Raw genomic sequence first — 21,829 nt, forward strand, 5'->3', positions numbered from 1 at the left:
GAAGACAAATTACCTTTCCGTCAACCCTTTGACGAAGACAAATTCTTTTCTGTCAACCCTTTGACGATGACAAATTCTTTTCTGTCAACCCTATGACAAAGACAAATTCTTTTCGGTCAACCCTTTGACGAAGACAAATTCTTTTTTGTCAACCCTTTGACGAAGACAAATTCTTTCCCGTCAATCCGTTGACGATGACAAATTAGCTTTCCGACAACCCTTTGACGAAGACAAATGACCTTTCCGTCAACCCTTTGACGAAGACAAATTCTCTTCTGTCAACCCTTTGACGAAGACAAATTCCTTTCCGTCAACCCTTTGACGAAGACAAATTACCTTTCTATTAACCCTTTGACGATGACAAATTAACTTTCCGACAACCCTTTGACGAAGACAAATTCTTTTCCGTCAACCCATTGACGATGACTAAAATTCTTTTCCGTAAACCCTTTGACGATGACAAATTCTTTTCCGTCAACCCTTTGACGAAGACAAATTACCTTTCCGTCAACCCTTTGACGATGACAAACTTTTTTTCGTAAACCCTTTGACGAAGACAAATTACTTTTCCGTCAACCCTTTTACGATGACAAACTTTTTTCCATCAGCCCTCTGATGACAACATTTTACAAGAGTTTTTTTCCGTCAACCCTTTGACGAAGACAAATAACCTTTCTGTCAACCCTTTGACGGTGACAAATTACCTTTTTGTCAACCCTTTGACGATGACAAATTACCTTTTCCGTCAACCCTTTGACGAAGACAAATTACTTTTCCGTCAATCATTTGACGATGACAAACTTTTTTCCATCAGCCCTCTGATGACGACATTTTACAACAGTTTCTTTTCGTCAACCCTTTGACGAAGACAAATTCGTTTCCGTGAACCCTTTGACGATGACAAATAATTTTCTGTTAACCCTTTGACGAAGACAAATTTTTTTCCGTCAACCCTTTGACGAAGACAAATTCTTTTCCGTACACCCTTTGACGAATACAAATTCTTTTTCGTCAACCCTTTGACGATGACAAATTCTTTTCCGTCAACCCTTTTACGAAGACAAATTATTTTCCGTCAACCCTTTGACAAAGACAAATTTTTTCCCGTCAACCCGTTGATGATGACAATTTACCTTTCCCTAAACCCTTTGACGAAGACAAGTTTCTTTCCGTCAAACCTTTGACGAAGACAAATTACCTTTCCGTCAACCCTTTGACGAAGACAAATTCTTTTCCGTCAACCCTTTGACGATGACAAATTCTTTTCCGTCAACCCTTTGACGAAGACAAATTCTTTTCCGTCAATCCTTTGACGAAGACAAATTCTTTCTCTTCAATCCGTTCACGATGACAAATGACCTTTCCGCCAACCCTTTGACGAAGACAAATTACATTTCCGTCAACCCTTTGACAATGACAAACTCTTTTGCGTCAACCCTTTGACGAAGAGAAATTCTTTTCCGTCAACCCTATGACGAAGACAAATTACCTTTCCGTCAACCCTTTGACGATGACAAACTTTTTTCCGTAAACCCTTTGACGAAGACAAATTACCTTTCCGTCAACCCTTTGACGATGACAAACTTTTTTCAATCAGCCCTCTGATGACGATATTTTACAACAGTTTCTTTCCGTCAACCCTTTGACGAAGACAAATTCTTTTCCGTCAACCCTTTGACGATAACAAATTCTTTTCCGCCAACCCTTTGATGAAGATAAATTCTTTTCCGTCAACCCTTTGACGAAGACAAATTCTTTTTCGTCAACCCTTTGACAAAGACAATTTCTTTTTCGTCAACCCTTTGACGAAGACAAATTCTTTCCCGTCAACCCGTTGACGATGACAAATTATGTTTCCGTCAACCCTTTGACGAAGACAAGTTACCTTTCCGTCAACTGTTTGACGAAGACAAATTACCTTTCCGTCAACCCTTTGACGAAGACAAATTCTTTTCTGTCAACCCTTTGACGATGACAAATTCTTTTCTGTCAACCCTATGACAAAGACAAATTCTTTTCGGTCAACCCTTTGACGAAGACAAATTCTTTTTTGTCAACCCTTTGACGAAGACAAATTCTTTCCCGTCAATCCGTTGACGATGACAAATTAGCTTTCCGACAACCCTTTGACGAAGACAAATGACCTTTCCGTCAACCCTTTGACGAAGACAAATTCTCTTCTGTCAACCCTTTGACGAAGACAAATTCCTTTCCGTCAACCCTTTGACGAAGACAAATTACCTTTCTATTAACCCTTTGACGATGACAAATTAACTTTCCGACAACCCTTTGACGAAGACAAATTCTTTTCCTTCAACCCTTTGACGATGACTAAAATTCTTTTCCGTAAACCCTTTGACGATGACAAATTCTTTTCCGTCAACCCTTTGACGAAGACAAATTACCTTTCCGTCAACCCTTTGACGATGACAAACTTTTTTTCGTAAACCCTTTGACGAAGACAAATTACTTTTCCGTCAACCCTTTTACGATGACAAACTTTTTTCCATCAGCCCTCTGATGACAACATTTTACAAGAGTTTTTTTCCGTCAACCCTTTGACGAAGACAAATAACCTTTCTGTCAACCCTTTGACGATGACAAATTACCTTTTTGTCAACCCTTTGACGATGACAAATTACCTTTTCCGTCAACCCTTTGACGAAGACAAATTACCTTTCCGTCAATCATTTGACGATGACAAACTTTTTTCCATCAGACCTCTGATGAAGACATTTTACAACAGTTTCTTTTCGTCAACCCTTTGACGAAGACAAATTCGTTTCCGTGAACCCTTTGATGATGACAAATAATTTTCTGTCAACCCTTTGACGAAGACAAATTTTTTTCCGTCAACCCTTTGACGAAGACAAATTCTTTTCCGTCCACCCTTTGACGAATACAAATTCTTTTTCGTCAACCCTTTGACGATGACAAATTCTTTACCGTCAACCCTTTTACGAAGACAAATTATTTTCCGTCAACCCTTTGACAAAGACAAATTTTTTCCCGTCAACCCGTTGATGATGACAATTTACCTTTCCCTAAACCCTTTGACGAAGACAAGTTTCTTTCCGTCAACCTTTGACGAAGACAAATTACCTTTCCGACAACCCTTTGACGAAGACAAATTCTTTTCCGTCAACCCTTTGACGATGACTAAAATTCTTTTCCGTAAACCCTTTGACGATGACAAATTCTTTTCCGTCAACCCTTTGACGAAGACAAATTACCTTTCCGTCAACCCTTTGACGATGACAAACTTTTTTCGTAAACCCTTTGACGAAGACAAATTACTTTTCCGTCAACCTTTTTACGATGACAAACTTTTTTCCATCAGCCCTCTGATGACAACATTTTACAAGAGTTTTTTTCCGTCAACCCTTTGACGAAGACAAATAACCTTTCTGTCAACCCTTTGACGATGACAAATTACCTTTTTGTCAACCCTTTGACGATGACAAATTACCTTTTCCGTCAACCCTTTGACGAATACAAATTACCTTTCCGTCAATCATTTGACGATGACAAACTTGTTTCCATCAGCCCTCTGATGACGACATTTTACAACAGTTTCTTTTCGTCAACCCTTTGACGAAGACAAATTCGTTTCCGTGAACCCTTTGACGATGACAAATAATTTTCTGTTAACCCTTTGACGAAGACAAATTTTTTTCCGTCAACCCTTTGACGAAGACAAATTCTTTTCCGTACACCCTTTGACGAATACAAATTCTTTTTCGTCAACCCTTTGACGATGACAAATTCTTTTCCGTCAACCCTTTTACGAAGACAAATTATTTTCCGTCAACCCTTTGACAAAGACAATTTTTTCCCGTCAACCCGTTGATGATGACAATTTACCTTTCCCTAAACCCTTTGACGAAGACAAGTTTCTTTCCGTCAAACCTTTGACGAAGACAAATTACCTTTCCGTCAACCCTTTGACGAAGACAAATTCTTTTCCGTCAACCCTTTGACGATGACAAATTCTTTTCCGTCAACCCTTTGACGAAGACAAATTCTTTTCCGTCAATCCTTTGACGAAGACAAATTCTTTCTCTTCAATCCGTTCACGATGACAAATGACCTTTCCGCCAACCCTTTGACGAAGACAAATTACATTTCCGTCAACCCTTTGACAATGACAAACTCTTTTGCGTCAACCCTTTGACGAAGAGAAATTCTTTTCCGTCAACCCTATGACGAAGACAAATTACCTTTCCGTCAACCCTTTGACGATGACAAACTTTTTTCCGTAAACCCTTTGACGAAGACAAATTACCTTTCCGTCAACCCTTTGACGATGACAAACTTTTTTCAATCAGCCCTCTGATGACGATATTTTACAACAGTTTCTTTCCGTCAACCCTTTGACGAAGACAAATTCTTTTCCGTCAACCCTTTGACGATAACAAATTCTTTTCCGCCAACCCTTTGATGAAGATAAATTCTTTTCCGTCAACCCTTTGACGAAGACAAATTCTTTTCGTCAACCCTTTGACAAAGACAATTTCTTTTTCGTCAACCCTTTGACGAAGACAAATTCTTTCCCGTCAACCCGTTGACGATGACAAATTATGTTTCCGTCAACCCTTTGACGAAGACAAGTTACCTTTCCGTCAACTGTTTGACGAAGACAAATTACCTTTCCGTCAACCCTTTGACGAAGACAAATTCTTTTCTGTCAACCCTTTGACGATGACAAATTCTTTTCTGTCAACCCTATGACAAAGACAAATTCTTTTCGGTCAACCCTTTGACGAAGACAAATTCTTTTTTGTCAACCCTTTGACGAAGACAAATTCTTTCCCGTCAATCCGTTGACGATGACAAATTAGCTTTCCGACAACCCTTTGACGAAGACAAATGACCTTTCCGTCAACCCTTTGACGAAGACAAATTCTCTTCTGTCAACCCTTTGACGAAGACAAATTCCTTTCCGTCAACCCTTTGACGAAGACAAATTACCTTTCTATTAACCCTTTGACGATGACAAATTAACTTTCCGACAACCCTTTGACGAAGACAAATTCTTTTCCGTCAACCCATTGACGATGACTAAAATTCTTTTCCGTAAACCCTTTGACGATGACAAATTCTTTTCCGTCAACCCTTTGACGAAGACAAATTACCTTTCCGTCAACCCTTTGACGATGACAAACTTTTTTTCGTAAACCCTTTGACGAAGACAAATTACTTTTCCGTCAACCCTTTTACGATGACAAACTTTTTTCCATCAGCCCTCTGATGACAACATTTTACAAGAGTTTTTTTCCGTCAACCCTTTGACGAAGACAAATAACCTTTCTGTCAACCCTTTGACGGTGACAAATTACCTTTTTGTCAACCCTTTGACGATGACAAATTACCTTTTCCGTCAACCCTTTGACGAAGACAAATTACTTTTCCGTCAATCATTTGACGATGACAAACTTTTTTCCATCAGCCCTCTGATGACGACATTTTACAACAGTTTCTTTTCGTCAACCCTTTGACGAAGACAAATTCGTTTCCGTGAACCCTTTGATGATGACAAATAATTTTCTGTCAACCCTTTGACGAAGACAAATTTTTTTCCGTCAACCCTTTGACGAAGACAAATTCTTTTCCGTCCACCCTTTGACGAATACAAATTCTTTTTCGTCAACCCTTTGACGATGACAAATTCTTTACCGTCAACCCTTTTACGAAGACAAATTATTTTCCGTCAACCCTTTGACAAAGACAAATTTTTTCCCGTCAACCCGTTGATGATGACAATTTACCTTTCCCTAAACCCTTTGACGAAGACAAGTTTCTTTCCGTCAACCCTTTGACGAAGACAAATTACCTTTCCGTCAACCCTTTGACGAAGACAAATTCTTTTCCGTCAACCCTTTGACGATGACAAATTCTTTTCCGTCAACCCTTTGACGAAGACAAATTCTTTTCCGTCAATCCTTTGACGAAGACAAATTCTTTCTCTTCAATCCGTTCACGATGACAAATGACCTTTCCGTCAACCCTTTGACGAAGACAAATTACATTTCCGTCAACCCTTTGACAATGACAAACTCTTTTGTGTCAACCCTTTGACGAAGAGAAATTCTTTTCCGTCAACCCTATGACGAAGACAAATTACCTTTCCGTCAACCCTTTGACGATAACAAACTTTTTTCCGTAAACCCTTTGACGAAGACAAATTACCTTTCCGTCAACCCTTTGACGATGACAAACTTTTTTCCATCAGCCCTCTGATGACGATATTTTACAACAGTTTCTTTCCGTCAACCCTTTGACGAAGACAAATTCTTTTCCGTCAACCCTTTGACGATAACAAATTCTTTTCCGCCAACCCTTAAATGAAGATAAATTCTTTTCCGTCAACCCTTTGACGAAGACAAATTCTTTTTCGTCAACCCTTTGACAAAGACAATTTCTTTTTCGTCAACCCTTTGACGAAGACAAATTCTTTCCCGTCAACCCGTTGACGATGACAAATTACGTTTCCGTCAACCCTTTGACGAAGACAAGTTACGTTTCCGTCAACTGTTTGACGAAGACAAATTACCTTTCCTTCAACCCTTTGACGAAGACAAATTCTTTTCTGTCAACCCTTTGACGATGACAAATTCTTTTCTGTCAACCCTATGACAAAGACAAATTCTTTTCGGTCAACCCTTTGACGAAGACAAATTCTTTTTTGTCAACCCTTTGACGAAGACAAATTCTTTCCCGTCAATCCGTTGACGATGACAAATTACCTTGCCGACAACCCTTTGACGAAGACAAATTACCTTTCCGTCAACCCTTTGACAAAGACAAATTCTCCTCTGTCAACCCTTTGACGAAGACAAATTCCTTTCCGTCAACCCTTTGACGAAGACAAATTACCTTTCTATTAACCCTTTGACGATGACAAATTAACTTTCCGTCAACCCTTTAACGCAGACAAATTCTTTTCCGTCAACCCTTTGACGATGACAAATTCTTTTCCGTAAACCCTTTGACGATGACAAATTCTTTTCCGTCAACCCTTTGACGAAGACAAATTACCTTTCCGTCAACCCTTTAACGATGACAAACTTTTTTCGTAAACCCTTTGACGAAGACAAATTACCTTTCTGTCAACCCTTTTACGATGACAAACTTTTTTCCATCAACCCTCTGATGACGACATTTTACAAGAGTTTTTTTCCGTCAACCCTTTGACGAAGACAAATAACCTTTCTGTCAACCCTTTGACGATGACAAATTACCTTTTTGTCAAACCTTTGACGATGACAAATTACCTTTTCCGTCAACCCTTTGACGAAGACAAATTACCTTTCCGTCAATCATTTGACGATGACAAATTTTTTTCCATCAGCCCTCTGATGACGAAATTTTACAACAGTTTCTTTTCGTCAACCCTTTGACGAAGACAAATTCTTTTCCGTGAACCCTTTGACGATGACAAATAATTTTCTGTCAACCCTTTGACGAAGACAAATTTTTTTCCGTCAACCCTTTGACGAAGACAAATTCTTTTCCGTCCACCCTTTGACGAATACAAATTCTTTTTCGTCAACCCTTTGACGATGACAAATTCTTTTCCGTCAACCCTTTTACGAAGACAAATTCTTTTCCGTCAACCCTTTGACGAAGACAAATTCTTTTCCGTCAACCCTTTGACGAAGACAAATTCTTTCCCGTCAACCCGTTGACGATGACAAATTACCTTTTCCTAAACCCTTTGACGAAGACAAGTTTCTTTCCGTCAACCCTTTGACGAAGACAAATTACCTTTCCGTCAACCCTTTGACGAAGACAAATTCTTTTCCGTCAACCCTTTGACGATGACAAATTCTTTTCCGTCAACCCTTTGACGAAGACAATTTCTTTTCCGTCAATCCTTTGACGAAGACAAATTCTTTCTCGTCAATCCATTCACGATGACAAATGACCTTTCCGCCAACCCTTTGACAAAGACAAATTACATTTCCGTCAACCTTTTGACGAAGACAAATTCTTTTCCGTCAACCCTTTGACAAAGACAAATTCCTTTCCGTCAACCCTTTGACAAAGACAAATTACCTTTCTGTTAACCCTTTAACGATGACAAATTAACTTTCTGTCAACCCTTTGAGGATGACAAATTCTTTTCCGTCAACCGTTTGACGATGACAAAATTCTTTTCCGTCAACCCTTTGACGATGACAAATTCTTTTCCGTCAACCCTTTGACGAAGAAAAATTAACTTTCCGTCAACCCTTTGACGATGACAAACTTTTTTCCGTAAACCCTTTGACGAAGACAAATTACCTTTCTGTCAACCCTTTGATTTATGGCTTTACATGTTTTTTGATTAAAGATTACATCATAACCGTTATCACTTAATTGACTTATGGATAACAGGTTATGCATTAATCCTTCTACGTAAAGGACATCAGATATAGAGGGAAGAGTACCATTACCAATAGTTCCGGAGCATCTAATCCTTCCTTTCTGATCTCCTCCGAAGCCTACGAATCCAGCGTCTTTAAGTTCCAGGCTTTGGAACATAGACTTTCTTCCCGTCATGTGTCGCGAGCATCCAGAGTCCAGGTACCATGACTGGTGTTTGAACTTTGCTGCATAAGATATTCGCAACATAAACAATCTTATCTTTTGGTACCCAAAGTCTCTTGGGTCCTTTATGATTAGTTTTCCCAGAGTTTCTTATCACTTTGGGTTTTCTAGCATTATCAAATTTTTGCTCTTGAGTGTGTGTGTAGTGATATGAAAATGGAGATTTAGGTTGGTCACTAGTAGAAGTTTTATCTTCCTTAGGATCATACCCAATTCCTTTTCTATTGTTCTGACTGACTCCATAGATCATAAATGCCATTACACTCCTTCCTATCCCATTTTTCAGAAACTTTTGAAAGGCTTTTTCGTATTTATAAATTATCGTGTTTGAAGTCTATGGAGCTTGAGATAATGCTTCTTCCAGTTTTAAACAATTTTTCTTTGCTGCATCTCTTAGTGATGTCAAAACTTTGTTTTCATCTTTTAGTTTTAGAATTGTTGTCTCAAGTTTACCACATTCTTCAAATTTTTCTTCAAGACAGCCTTTTATTGCTTTAAATTTTTGTTTTAGTTTCTGATATAAGCTAAGAGTTTCAGACAAACATGATTCTAGGTCAGATCGAGAGAGTTCAGAAAATACCTCTTCTGATTCAGATTCTTCATTTGAAGTGTTCCTGGATGTGGTAGCCATGAACGCCATATTGGCCTGTTCATTAGAGTCAGATTCTGATGAGTCAGATTCACTATCATCCAAGGTAGCCATCAATCCCTTCTTGGTTCTGAGGGGATTTTTCTTGACGCTCTCTTTTCTGGAACTGTCTTTCTTTAATTTGGGACATTCATTCCTATAGTGACCTGTTTCTTTACATTCATAACAGGTAACATCTTTGTTAGTTTTACCTTTTGAGGATGATTCTGATCGATCCCCTCTGGGTCTTGGTCTCCTGAAGTTATTGTTCCTCTTTTTCCAGAGTTGTTTAACTCTTCTGGTTAGGAGGGACAATTCTTCTTCATCATCAGAATCTTCCTGTTTAAAGTCATCAGCATCTTCTGTTTCGGCCTGGAAGGCTTTGTTCCTGTCAGACTTGCGCTTTTCAGATCTGGACTTTAATGCTACAGACTTGTTCTTCTTCTGAGGCTCATCTTCCTCCAACTCTATCTCATGACTTCTGAGTGACTAACAAGCTCTTCAAGACTGATGTTATTCAGATCCTTTGAAAGCTTTAAGGCAGTGACCATGGGTCTCCACTTCTTTGGCAAGCTTTTGACTATCTTTTTAACATGGTCTGCAGTTGTATATCCTTTGTCTAGCACTTTGAGACCTGCAATAAGAGTTTGGAATCTAGAGAACATTACCTCTATAGCTTCGTCATCCTCCATTTTGAAGGCTTCATATTTCTGGATTAGAGCCAGAGCCTTTGTTTCTTTGACCTGAGAGTTTCCTTCATGAGTCATCCTCAGTGAGTCGAGTATGTCTTTAGCTGTTTCCCTGTTGGTGATTTTTTCATACTCGTTGTAAGATATGGCATTGAGAAGTATCGTTCTGGCTTTGTGATGATTCTTGAATTCTCGCTTCTGATCGTCTGACATCTTACTTTTGGGAACTTCAACTCCAGCATCTGTTACAGGAGGTTTGTATCCATCTGTGACAATGTCCCAGAGATCAGCGTCATAGCCTAGAAAGAAACTTTCAATTCTATCTTTCTAGTAATCGAATTTCTCTCCATCAAAGACATGAGGCTTAGCATTGTAACTGTCTCTTTCATTTGTGTGGGCCATAGTTTTTCTCGTTCTGGATCTCTCTACACGGTTAAGTGTTTGATTAGAAAATCAATAACAGAGCCGAAGCTCTGATACCAATTGAAGGTGAGAAAAACAAGAAAGGGGGGTTTGAATTGTTTTGGAAAATAAGCGCTTTTGCAGTAATAAGAACACACAGGATTTTATACTGGTTCGCTTATAACACAAAGCTACTCCAGTCCACCCGGCCAAGGTGATTTCGCCTTCAAAGGACTTAATCCACTAATCTTGAAAGATTATTACAACCAACGTCTAAGAGAAATATCTCTTAGTCCTCCCAAGTATACAGACTACGCAGAGTCACTTGAGGAACAAAATCAATTTAGCAATAGAAAAATTGTAATTTAAAGTGCTTCTAAGATAAAGCAAGTATTACAGCAAATAGAGCAAGTAAGTGATTTCACGTATGAGCAACAGCTCGTGAAAGACTAAGAGAGAGAGTAGAGTTTTTCTGTGCGTTAAGGTGTATCTCTCAATGAAGTATGCCGTCCTTTATATAGTGGTGAAAGGACCGTTGTAGTGATGGCAGAATATTTGACTTTGATGAGAGTTTAATGCCATTACTTCTGTGTTTCTTGCCATAACAAATTTGTCTCCCTGAATAACTTCTTTCCAAATATATTTTCTTTCCATTTGAAGTTGTAGTTGCCATTATTCTTTCTGGATTAGGAGATCCTTCGTCAGAATCTGTGTTAACTCTGTTAATCTGAGATTTGTGTTGGAGTTACATCAGAGCTTCTGATAGTCCTGGTCTTTTAGATCATCAGCGTTGATTCCAGAGGAAGTTTAGAGCTTCTGATATTCTGCTATGCTGTTTTGCTCAGAGTCAGAACTTCTAGAGCACGCTTCTTCTTCAGGCGCTTCTGATCTTCTGATACTTTGTATCTGATTCGATTTTGTATCTGATAAAGCGCTCAGATTTCTTTGTTTTTGTTCAGAGTCCTGCACACTTAGAGAAATTTCGTTAGAGTGCCATTTTTGGTTTCATCCTTTGTTATCATCAAAATCCTGGAATCTGTTGTAGAACAATTTTTGTTCTTACACCTTTTCCGTCAACCCTTTGACGAAGACAAATTACCTTTCCGTCAATTCTTTGACGATGACAAACTTTTTTCCATCAGCCCTCTGATGACGACATTTTACAACAGTTTCTTTCCGTCAACCCTTTGACGAAGACAAATTCTTTTCCGTGAACCCTTTGACGATGCCAAATTATTTTCCGTCAACCCTTTGATGAAGACAAATTCTTTTTCGTCAACCCTTTGACGAAGACAAATTCTTTTCTGTCAACCCTTTGACGAAGACAAATTCTTTTTCGTCAACCCTTTGACGATAACAAATTCTTTTCCGTCAACCCTTTGACGAAGACAAATTCTTTTCCGTCAACCCTTTGACGAAGACAAATTCTTTCACGTCAACCCGTTGACGATGAAAAATTACCTTTTCGTCAACCCTTTGACGAAGACAAATTACCTTTCCGTCAACCCTTTGACGAAGACAAATTACCTCTCCGTCAACCCTTTGACGAAGACAAATTCTTTTCTGTCAACCCTTTGACGATGACAAATTCTTTTCCATCAACACTTTGACGAAGACAAATTCTTTTCCGTCAACCCTTTGACGAAGACAAATTATTTTCCGTCAACACTTTGACGAAGACAAATTCTTTCCCGTTAATCCGTAAACGATGACAATTTACCTTTCCGTCAACCCTTTGACGAAGAAAAATTACCTTTCCGTCAACCCTTTGACGAAGACAAATTCTTTTCCGTCAACCCTTTGACGAAGACAAATTACCTTTCCGTCAATCCTTCGACGATGACAAACTTTTTTCCATCAGCCCTCTGATGACGATTTTTTACAAGAGTTTCTTACCGTCAACCCTTTGACGATGACAAATTACCTTTCCGTCAACCCTTTGACGATGACAAATTACCATTTCCGTCAACCCTTTGTCGAAGACAAATTACCTTTCCGTCAATCCTTTGACGATTACAAACTTTTTTCGAACAGCCCTCTGATGACGACATTTTACAACAGCTTCTTTCCGTCAACCCTTTGACGAAGACAAATTCTTTTCCGTCGACCCTTTGACGATGGCAAATTCTTTTCCGTCAACCCTTTGATGAAGACAAATTCTTTTCTGTCAACCCTTTGACGAAGACAAATTATTTTCCGTCAACCCTTTAACGAAGACAAATTCTTTTCTGTCAACCCTTTGACGATGAAAAATTCTTTTCCGTCAACCCTTTGACGAAGACAAATTATTTTCCGTCAACACTTTGACGAAGACAAATTCTTTCCCGTCAACCCGTTGACAATGACAAATTACCTTTCCGTCAACCCTTTGACGATGACAAATTACCTTTCCGTCAACCCTTTGACGAAGACAAATTCTTTTCTGTCAACCCTTTGACGATGACAAATTCTTTTCCGTCAACCCTTTGACAAAGACAAATTCTTCTCCGTCAACCCTTTGACGAAGACAAATTCTTTTCCGTCAACCCTTTGACGGAGACAAATTGTTTCCCGTCAATCCGTTGACGATGACAAATTACCTTTCCGTCAACCCTTTGATTTCATGTATTCCAGCCATTGCTAGGAAGCGTCAATTAACTAAAACCTCCCTAGTCGTTGCTAGGGATCTATATCTTTAGATTTCAGGTATTGCAGCCATTGCTAGGAAGTGTCACTAAACTAAAACCTCCCCACTCATTGCTAGGGATCTGCATCTTTAGATTTTAGGTATTCCAGCTGTTGCTAAGAAGCGTCATTGAACTAAAATCTTCTCAGCCATTGTTAGGGATTTTCACTATCTTTTACATAAGAAACTTATCCCCAACGAAATCATATTCCCTCTCATCTTTCTTCTTGACCTTTTGTTATGAAGCTTTTCTCTTTGTTTTCCAGTTGAAGATATACTTATGTTACACACCATAACATACATTGCATATCATACACATCGTGACATAACCATCATACAGATGATACATGTCCTCCCCATATAATACCATAAACTATCCTCAACAGATGATTTCATATCAAATTTATTTTCCATCCCATGAACAACCTTCACAAATACCCATCACTTCATATCACATTCATTTCTTTCCTAGTAGGGTGAATTTTTGGATATTTTAATTTATTTAATCCTCTCTTACCTTGGATGTGTGGAAGCCGTTGGTATCTAAACATTCAGGTTCGAGAAGATTAAATAGGGGCAACTGTCATACCCCAAAATTCACCCTACCCCGATACAATTTTCATCTGATCCATGGCTCTACTGCACATGCATACATTCATTATTTCAAAAAAAAATAAAAAAAATTGGGTAACCGGTTACCCTAATCAGGGTAACCGATTACCCAGACCAAAAATTGATTTTTTGGCCATTTTAGGACTGTGTAATCGATTACCCTAATCAGGGTAACCGATTACACCTGCACAGACAGCAGAAATGGCTCTGTTTTTTACCCAAATGACCTTTTCTTTCACCCACTTCAACCCCTTTGCTTCCCCTATAAATAGAGCACTATCCCCACTCATTTTTCAAGCTTGAAAGCCATAAAACCTCTGCCCAAATCACCTTCAAGCTCCCTCTTTTCAACCTAAACCCTAACTCACCCAAACCCTCTTTTCTTCTTTGAACCACCCAACCACCATGTAAAAATCCACCATTTCCATACAACAACAACAGTAGCAAACTTCTAACCTTCACTTACATAACCATTCACCATCACCACATAAACATACACCTTCCTTCTCTTCCATTTTCCTACCACAACAACCATACCCACCCTCTTCCAAGCTTTTTGCTTCACTCTCAAACCCAAACACAACAACAACCTAGTTTTGACACCACAATCTTGGTAATATTTTGGACTCAAACTCCTTGACATTTTTGGTTTTGCTTTGTGTTTGAAAATAGGTTTTTACTCTTGGGTTGTGTTTTGAGAGAGTTTTGAGTCAACTTTGAGACAAGTGTTTTTTTGTTGGGTTTACACCCTTTTGGGGATTTTTTGCTCTTACTACTTTTTATCTACCATTTTCAATCAAACTTTGTTTCTTGTTATCATTTATATTTATTGGTTGATGAGATCTATTAAATCACGACTATGGTTGTTTAGAGTTGATAAAACCTTCAATGTTTCAAACCTATTAATGATTGATCAATAGATCCTTCATGATACTTTGAGGCATTGATAGGTTGCCTCTATTTCAACCATGTTTGGGTCATTTGATACATAGATGAAACCATTCTCTTTACATTAACTTGTTATTCTATTTGCTTATTGTTATTCTACTAACCACTAACCATTAACTACTAACTTCTAACATTTATATTATTGCACTTTACTTCCTTGCAATTTATTTTATTGTTCACTAACCATGGACTTAGGGTTGCATAACTTTCTTTGTTACAAATCTATTGTTAGTTGATTTTTCAATCATCTTCAATACTTTGCATCAATGATAACCTATCCCTTAATGTGTCATTTACATTCACTAACCATTATTATTGTGATATTATCATTCTTTATCTTGTGATTTACTTTTATGTCATTACCTTGTAATTTACATTCAAGTACTCATTATCATCATCATTGTACAAACTCATCATGCATGTTTATTTACTTCTTATTTATTTTATTGTCATCATACATTAAAAAACAACAAAAACATGATAAAATTATAAGACCAAAAATATTCATTCCATTCTTAATCAAGTTGGACTTAGAGGATTTCATCTTAGGACCTTTGCTTGGAAGCCTTCCTTTACTTTTTGCGATACTTTATAAACACTTGGATTTTCATTCGTAACTTACATGCATGTTGTAAGAATGGCATCATGGCACCACCTTAGGGGGACATGTTTGTAAGACCATTATCCTTTGTTTAGCTTAGGTCACTTTTGCACACAAAAGGCTTTCTCTTGGGCTACCTTACAATGAGACTCTTTAATTTCTTGTTGGTTACTTTGCATTCATGTTGCATAAGCCAAATTTCATAATCAAAATAAAATAAACCCTTGATTCAACGTCAAGTGGAATTTTCTTAGCTAAATTCAAAAATACTTAATAATTACGATTATTATTGTGCGCCATGAGCCTTAAGTGGTGGAGAATGAGTGAGAATGGAGCATTCCTACCCTTACTCTGATTATTTTGGACGCAAGACGCTTGGCTTGTTGTCTAGAATAATCACCTCCACCCATAGACTTTAGTACAATATAATCACAAACATTCTTTCATAAAACCCTTATTCAAGGTAAAAATAATACAACTCATCAAACTCATTTTTGTGCCTTAGGGCATCATCCTGAAAACCCTTTTTTCAAAGGTAAAATCAACCAACACACGAACATTTTCTACTCCGAACTACGGAGCTCTGATTCTTCATCCCAGAATGAGTGGTACGTAGGCACAAGGGCCTCAATCCTTGGCGAGCACTATAATAACAAAAACACCCCCCTTCTTTTCACACATTCTTTTGAAAATAAAACAATAATAGATAAATCCCATGTATGTAAAACAACCCAAATGGTTCCCATGGAGTACCATGTACGTAAGGGGTGCTAATACCTTCCCCTGACGTAACCGACTTCCGAACCCAAATCTCGGTTACGAGACCGATTCCTTATTCTCTTTTAGCGCTTCCCGTGCACGTCTCTTTACCGAGGGTTTTATCGACTATTTCCCCTCTCCTCTCCGATAGAGGTAAATGAAATAAAATTCGGTGGCGACTCTTCTGACTTTGCCTCTCTTTGGCATCTCCTTAGTCACAGTTTCATTATCGTGAAATCCCGATAGCGACACTCACCAACAATCCAAACACATACTTAGGCGTTATCACCTCATTCGAGAGATAATAGATATAAGAGATGTGAAAATATGCAGAGTACTTACACTTGAAAATATTGCTGACCCACTGACAAAGCCTCTTGCACAGCAGAAGCATGATGGCCATGCTAGATCTATGGGCATTAGGGGTATGCCTGATTGGCTCTATATCTAGTGGGAGATTGTTAGTGTAAGCCCTATAGGCCAATACTTTTGGTACTTGTATCGAATTATTTATTAATAATAAAAGGATTTTTCTTTATTATGTTTGTTTAATAAAGTCCTTAGAATAGCTAGTCCGTTTAATGTATCAAATGTGACTTAATCATGAGATCCCGTTAAACATACGGACACTATCCTTAAAGTATTCATAGTAGAGCTTTATTGTAAAGTGGGATAACACTAAAGCATTAAAACTATTATGTATATAGACTGATGATCACATCTCATGGATCATGGAAAAGGAGTTATTAAGTCTTAAACATAGGTATGAATATTAGGAGTAATATTTATACTGGATTGACTCTGTCATACCCCAAAATTTGCCCATTAATATTTCAAGACATTTTTCAGGGCACTCCGACTCATTTTTATGACACTGATCTTAAAGGAACAAAGGCCCAGCTCACGAGTGGCCCAATCCAGAAAATGGCCCAAACTGGCCTGCTCGCTAGGCGAGCAAATCCTTCGCCTAGCGAACGTTCGCTGCACGCTCGCCTAGCGAACATTCGCTACACGCTCGCCTAGCGAAGCTGGCAGATAACAGAAAATTTTGGGCTTCATTCTGAGTCCATTAGGTCACAACAAGAGCATTATAAATAGCCAAGCTTCAGTCACGAAAATGGACAGAGGAAGACGGACGGAAACCCTGGCATAGAAACCCTGGAGATCAACTCAGAGTATTCCGAGTAAAGAAACCCTGAAGGCCGCTCATCCGCGCCGAAGCTACCGCCGCCCAACTCCATTCGATACCAAGCTCAGTTACAAACAGGTTTTGCGTATCACTAATGTTTTATGCTTTTAATCGATAATCTTTACATATATAAGGCATCATGATTAAACTTTCGGATATGTAATATGATTTCATGTATGAATTTAAGTATGCCTGAATATCCTGAATGTTTGTCCATGCTATTCCTATAATTAAATGCCATGAAGGTCAGGGTTCCGGAGATCATGCTGCTGTCAAACTAAAAAATCTGTCGCCGCTCGCTAGCACATCGCTAAGCGAGCCTGGAGCGAGCCCTCGCTAAGCCTTTGCTAAGCGAAGCAGGGGCGAACGGGACAGTGGCTGTTTTGTTTCATTGTTGTTCTGCCTTATGTTTATCTGATCAATATTCATTATAATTCTGCATTATTTGGCCTGACTTAATGACTGTTGTGTTGTGGTGCAATTTCCAATTGTACTTTATCTCGATGCTCTAACCCGTGTGCTGAATTGTGTAAAGGCTTACATATTCCCGAGGAAATGGTTGGCTAGGTATTCCACTTTATGTGTGGGATACCCTTATGGAGATGGATGCTGAAGTACTTAATTTTAATGTGGAGATTCATCCTAAATTATCTAGCTGATTTTAATGTATTGATATCATCGATTTTAATGTGGACCTAATTACTTAATCGATTACGGCTATCTAATTAATTGTAAAACTTTGCCTTTAAATAAGTGATCTTGGACCTCTCTTTGTTACCCTACGATTACGGTATTACGGTCATGTCCCACGAATGTGGGGATACACTTAGCAAAGACCCTTCGGTTAAATCATCATAAAATAAATCATGGTCCCTCGGATGTTGCCTTCGAAAATACGATTTTGTCCCTTGATGACCCTTCGGTGTAGCCTACGGTTAAATGATGATCATCCCTTCGAATGCTAAGGTATCCTCACAACTGTTGCCTTCAATGACCAATCGATGACCCTACGATGACCCTCTTACATCCAAAGGATAAAACTACTTACTTCTCAATAGTAAGGACAGTTTTACCCTCATAAGGATAGGAAATGCCCGGAAAGACCTCGGACAGGTATAACCCTTAATTGCTCATTCATAACCTAAAACACTTTTCACACCTCACACATTTCCAAACATCTTTTTTTAGAAAATCACCACTTGGCATACATCCGTACCAGGGTCATTGCCGAGTTATATTTTTCTAAACGATTTTCAAAACTAAACGAGATAACCACTTTGTATACATTCATACGAGAATCATTACAAAGTTAAATTCTCCTTTTCAAAACATTTTCTACCCATTTTTCAAACACTTTTTCAAACGAGAAAAACATAAATGATTGAGCAATTAAGAGCCCATGGATAACCATGGATACAAAGGGTGCTAACACCTTCCCTTTGTATAATGTGCCTCCCGAATCCAAAATCTAATTAAGGTCTTTTCCTGTTCTTTTCCACCCTTCCTTATTGGATAAAAGAAAAGTCGGTGGCGACTCTTGCTAACCGCGACATTGCGATTAAAAAACTCATAAAGTCAGTTCACCGTATGACAGACTCGGTATAAGAATACTATATAGAATGTTATGCAAAGTGTCATAAGTTATTCTCTTGTTGATAGTGGTGTATACCACCCTTTGACCTGAAACCACTATGGACCCTAGATGTAGAGTCGAGTGCGTTATTGCTGATCAAACATTGCCCATAACTGGATGACCATAAAGACAGTTGATGGGTACTCCACGAAGCATGTAGAGGGACATGAGTGACCTAGATGAAATTTGCCCATCCTGCGTAACAGGATAAATGTCTACAGGCCCAATATTGATCTGGACAAGGATGACACAGTCTATGCCTTGTGTTCAATATAGACATAAGGGAAAAAGGGTAATTGTATAGACAAGTATTATCATAAAAGGATTTGTCAGATCACATGACATTTTCGTGTCTTGGGTAGCAGTGATGTGTTGCTAGATACCGCTCACTGTTTATTATGTTAAATACGTGATTTAATATAATTACCAATGTTGCAAAAACCTACAGGGTCACACACAAAAGGACGGATTGATGAGAGATAGAGTAACTAAGGAATACCGTAATGTACGATGTCCTTAAGTGAATTGTAGAACATCGTAAGGTACGGTGTACTTAAGTAGAATACGAAATATGGTAAGGTACCACGCGCTTAAGTGATTTTGGTATATCATAAGATATGGGCCACATACACTTAAGTGGGCTTTTTAGCTTACAACCCACACAAATGGTTCTATAAATAGAACCCTTGTGCAGAAGCATTGGTTCAGATAAAATTTTGTTTCACTCTCTCTCTCTCACTCAAAGCCTTCATTCGTAGCAGCTAGCACTGAGACTGAAGGAATATGTTCGTGTGGACTGAGTAGAGGCGTTGTCACCATTCAATGTTCGTGATCTCTCCTTAGATCTCCATCAAAGGTTTCAATCTCCATAAGAGGTAACGATTCTAGCATTGATCATGCCCATTCGTAAGGATCACTAAAGGAGAAATTTTTAATTTCTGTTGCATTTTGGATTGCTATTCTCCTTCGCGACCAACCTTCATGAGCCATGTCATGATGTTCTCCACGTGCCATGTATTCAGATCGAGCATGGCCCCCTTCGCTTCCAGGAAGTGTGGTCCAGAATGGTTCACAAGGCCCTTTCCATCTCCCTCTAAAAAATGAGAGACAAAATCTTTGTTGATTTGGGAGGTCTTTTTGACTCCCAAAGTCTTAACCCTTCAACTAAACCCCTCAAAGATCCAGGTCACTTTGATTTCCTATAAACCTAATCTTGTGGCTCGACAATTTAGGTTAATTCAGCCTCTCTCAGTGTGTCTGTATGACAAAAAAGGCAGCCTTCTCCTCTACAACGCAGTTCATAATGAAGCCATCACTCTTAAACAGATAGCTAGAGATATTGGCAAGACACAACTTACCCCTGTCAACTTCGAGACTAGCTTTCTCTGTACTCGAGAGTTTAGGAGATGGTGGAACACATCTTATATTGAAGATTTTTATGACGTCCCCTTTTTTATCCAACACATTGATAAAGCTTTTCTTCTTGTGCAGGAAAGAACCAAAAAAGGTACTTACACGCTCATCAAAGAAATTCAAGCATTCCAAAATTACTTTGAAATTGCCTATGGGCCTGATGATCTTAGTCGAACCATCCGCGAAGCAGCTGTCACACTAAAGGAAAAAATTTCAAAGAAAATGGAAACACTAAAAATCCCTTCGTACGTTCCTCCTGAGAAATGCTACGAAATGGCTTTCAAATTGTTTCCTCAAAAAATTCCTCGATTGCCAAATGCTGACTTTGGAGTGGCCCTTGCTCCTCCATTTCCAAACTGGTTTATCTATGGGGACTCCATTAAAATCCTTCAACAACAGTTACAGAAAAAGCCCAGCGGGTGGTTGCGACTGAGCATACTCTAGACAGTTTCAAAGGGCATCTTCATATAGGGTTTGAAGATGTTCGCATCGAATCAGACATATATGAAGGTGTGACATGGGAGGTTTTTTTGAATCATACCCCTCTATTAGGATATTCACCCTTAGCTTATACTAACTGCTCTGTGTTGCTTTTCTTTTAGCCACCAGGGTTCTGTAGCGGGATATTCGTTACCATTAGAGATATTGACTAAATCCAAGGTAAATCATACAAGTCGAGTCTCCACCGCACTTCTATTTATCCAAAGGAATGGTTAGAAAGCGAACAAAAACCTAAAAGTTTTAACAAAAACTAGTAAAAGAGAACAGAGATCTGGGTAAGGGGGTTGGTTATGCAATGGGAAGGTGTTAGGCACCCAAAACATCCAAGGTACTCCTAGGGAGCCCTTTTCACACTTGTTGCAAAGGTTGTTGTTTTTGTGAGAAATTTTGTTTGTGCAAACATGATTGAAGAGGTGAGAAGAGAATATACAAGTTATTTACATTTTGTGTTTGGATGGATAAACCCATTGCCTACGTACCATCTTATAAAAAGATTAGGATCAAAACCTCGTAGTTCGAGGTAAAAATCTCAAAACAAGTGGGTGAATTGATTGGTCCAAAAGCCTTAAGGTCTTTTGTTATCAAAGGGAGAAAACTCAACCAAACCACAAATCCACCATGTGAGGATAGCTTCAACATGTTAGTGAGGGGTTAACCCTATAATAAGCATGGAAGACTTATTGTCCATCAATAAGGATATAGGTGAGTATTACATCTACCACAAGGATAACTCAAACCTAATAGCTAAAGGTTATGAAAGATTTTTTATTAAGAAAGTGGTCATTGGAACCACAAAAGGCATTTGAATGGATTATATTTACCAATTAGGAGTATATACAAAAATGGTCAAAGTTGACTTAAAGGTTCAATTCAAAATAAGTGTTATGAAAAGAAAGTTTGAAAATCAAAAGCATAAGGCTTAGGTTTCTAATGTTTGAAAACAATGGTTAAATGTTTGCACAAAAAGTTTTGGCTTGGGTTAGAGTGGGAGAAGAAGAAGAAGGGCTAAGTCCTAAGTAAAACAAAAAGAGAAGGGATGAAGAATCAAAACCATAATGGAGTCCCTCTCTTGAGATCATATTGATGATCCAAGTAGCTTCCATCCTTTGGAATAAGCAACCACAAAGCATAAGCAATCAAATAAGTCTCTTAAAAGATCCTCAATGTATCTTATATCTTCCACTTGGATGAACATGG

This window comes from Lathyrus oleraceus, chromosome 6, assembly GCF_024323335.1.
Source record: "Lathyrus oleraceus cultivar Zhongwan6 chromosome 6, CAAS_Psat_ZW6_1.0, whole genome shotgun sequence".
NCBI classification, from domain to species: Eukaryota; Viridiplantae; Streptophyta; class Magnoliopsida; order Fabales; family Fabaceae; genus Lathyrus; species Lathyrus oleraceus.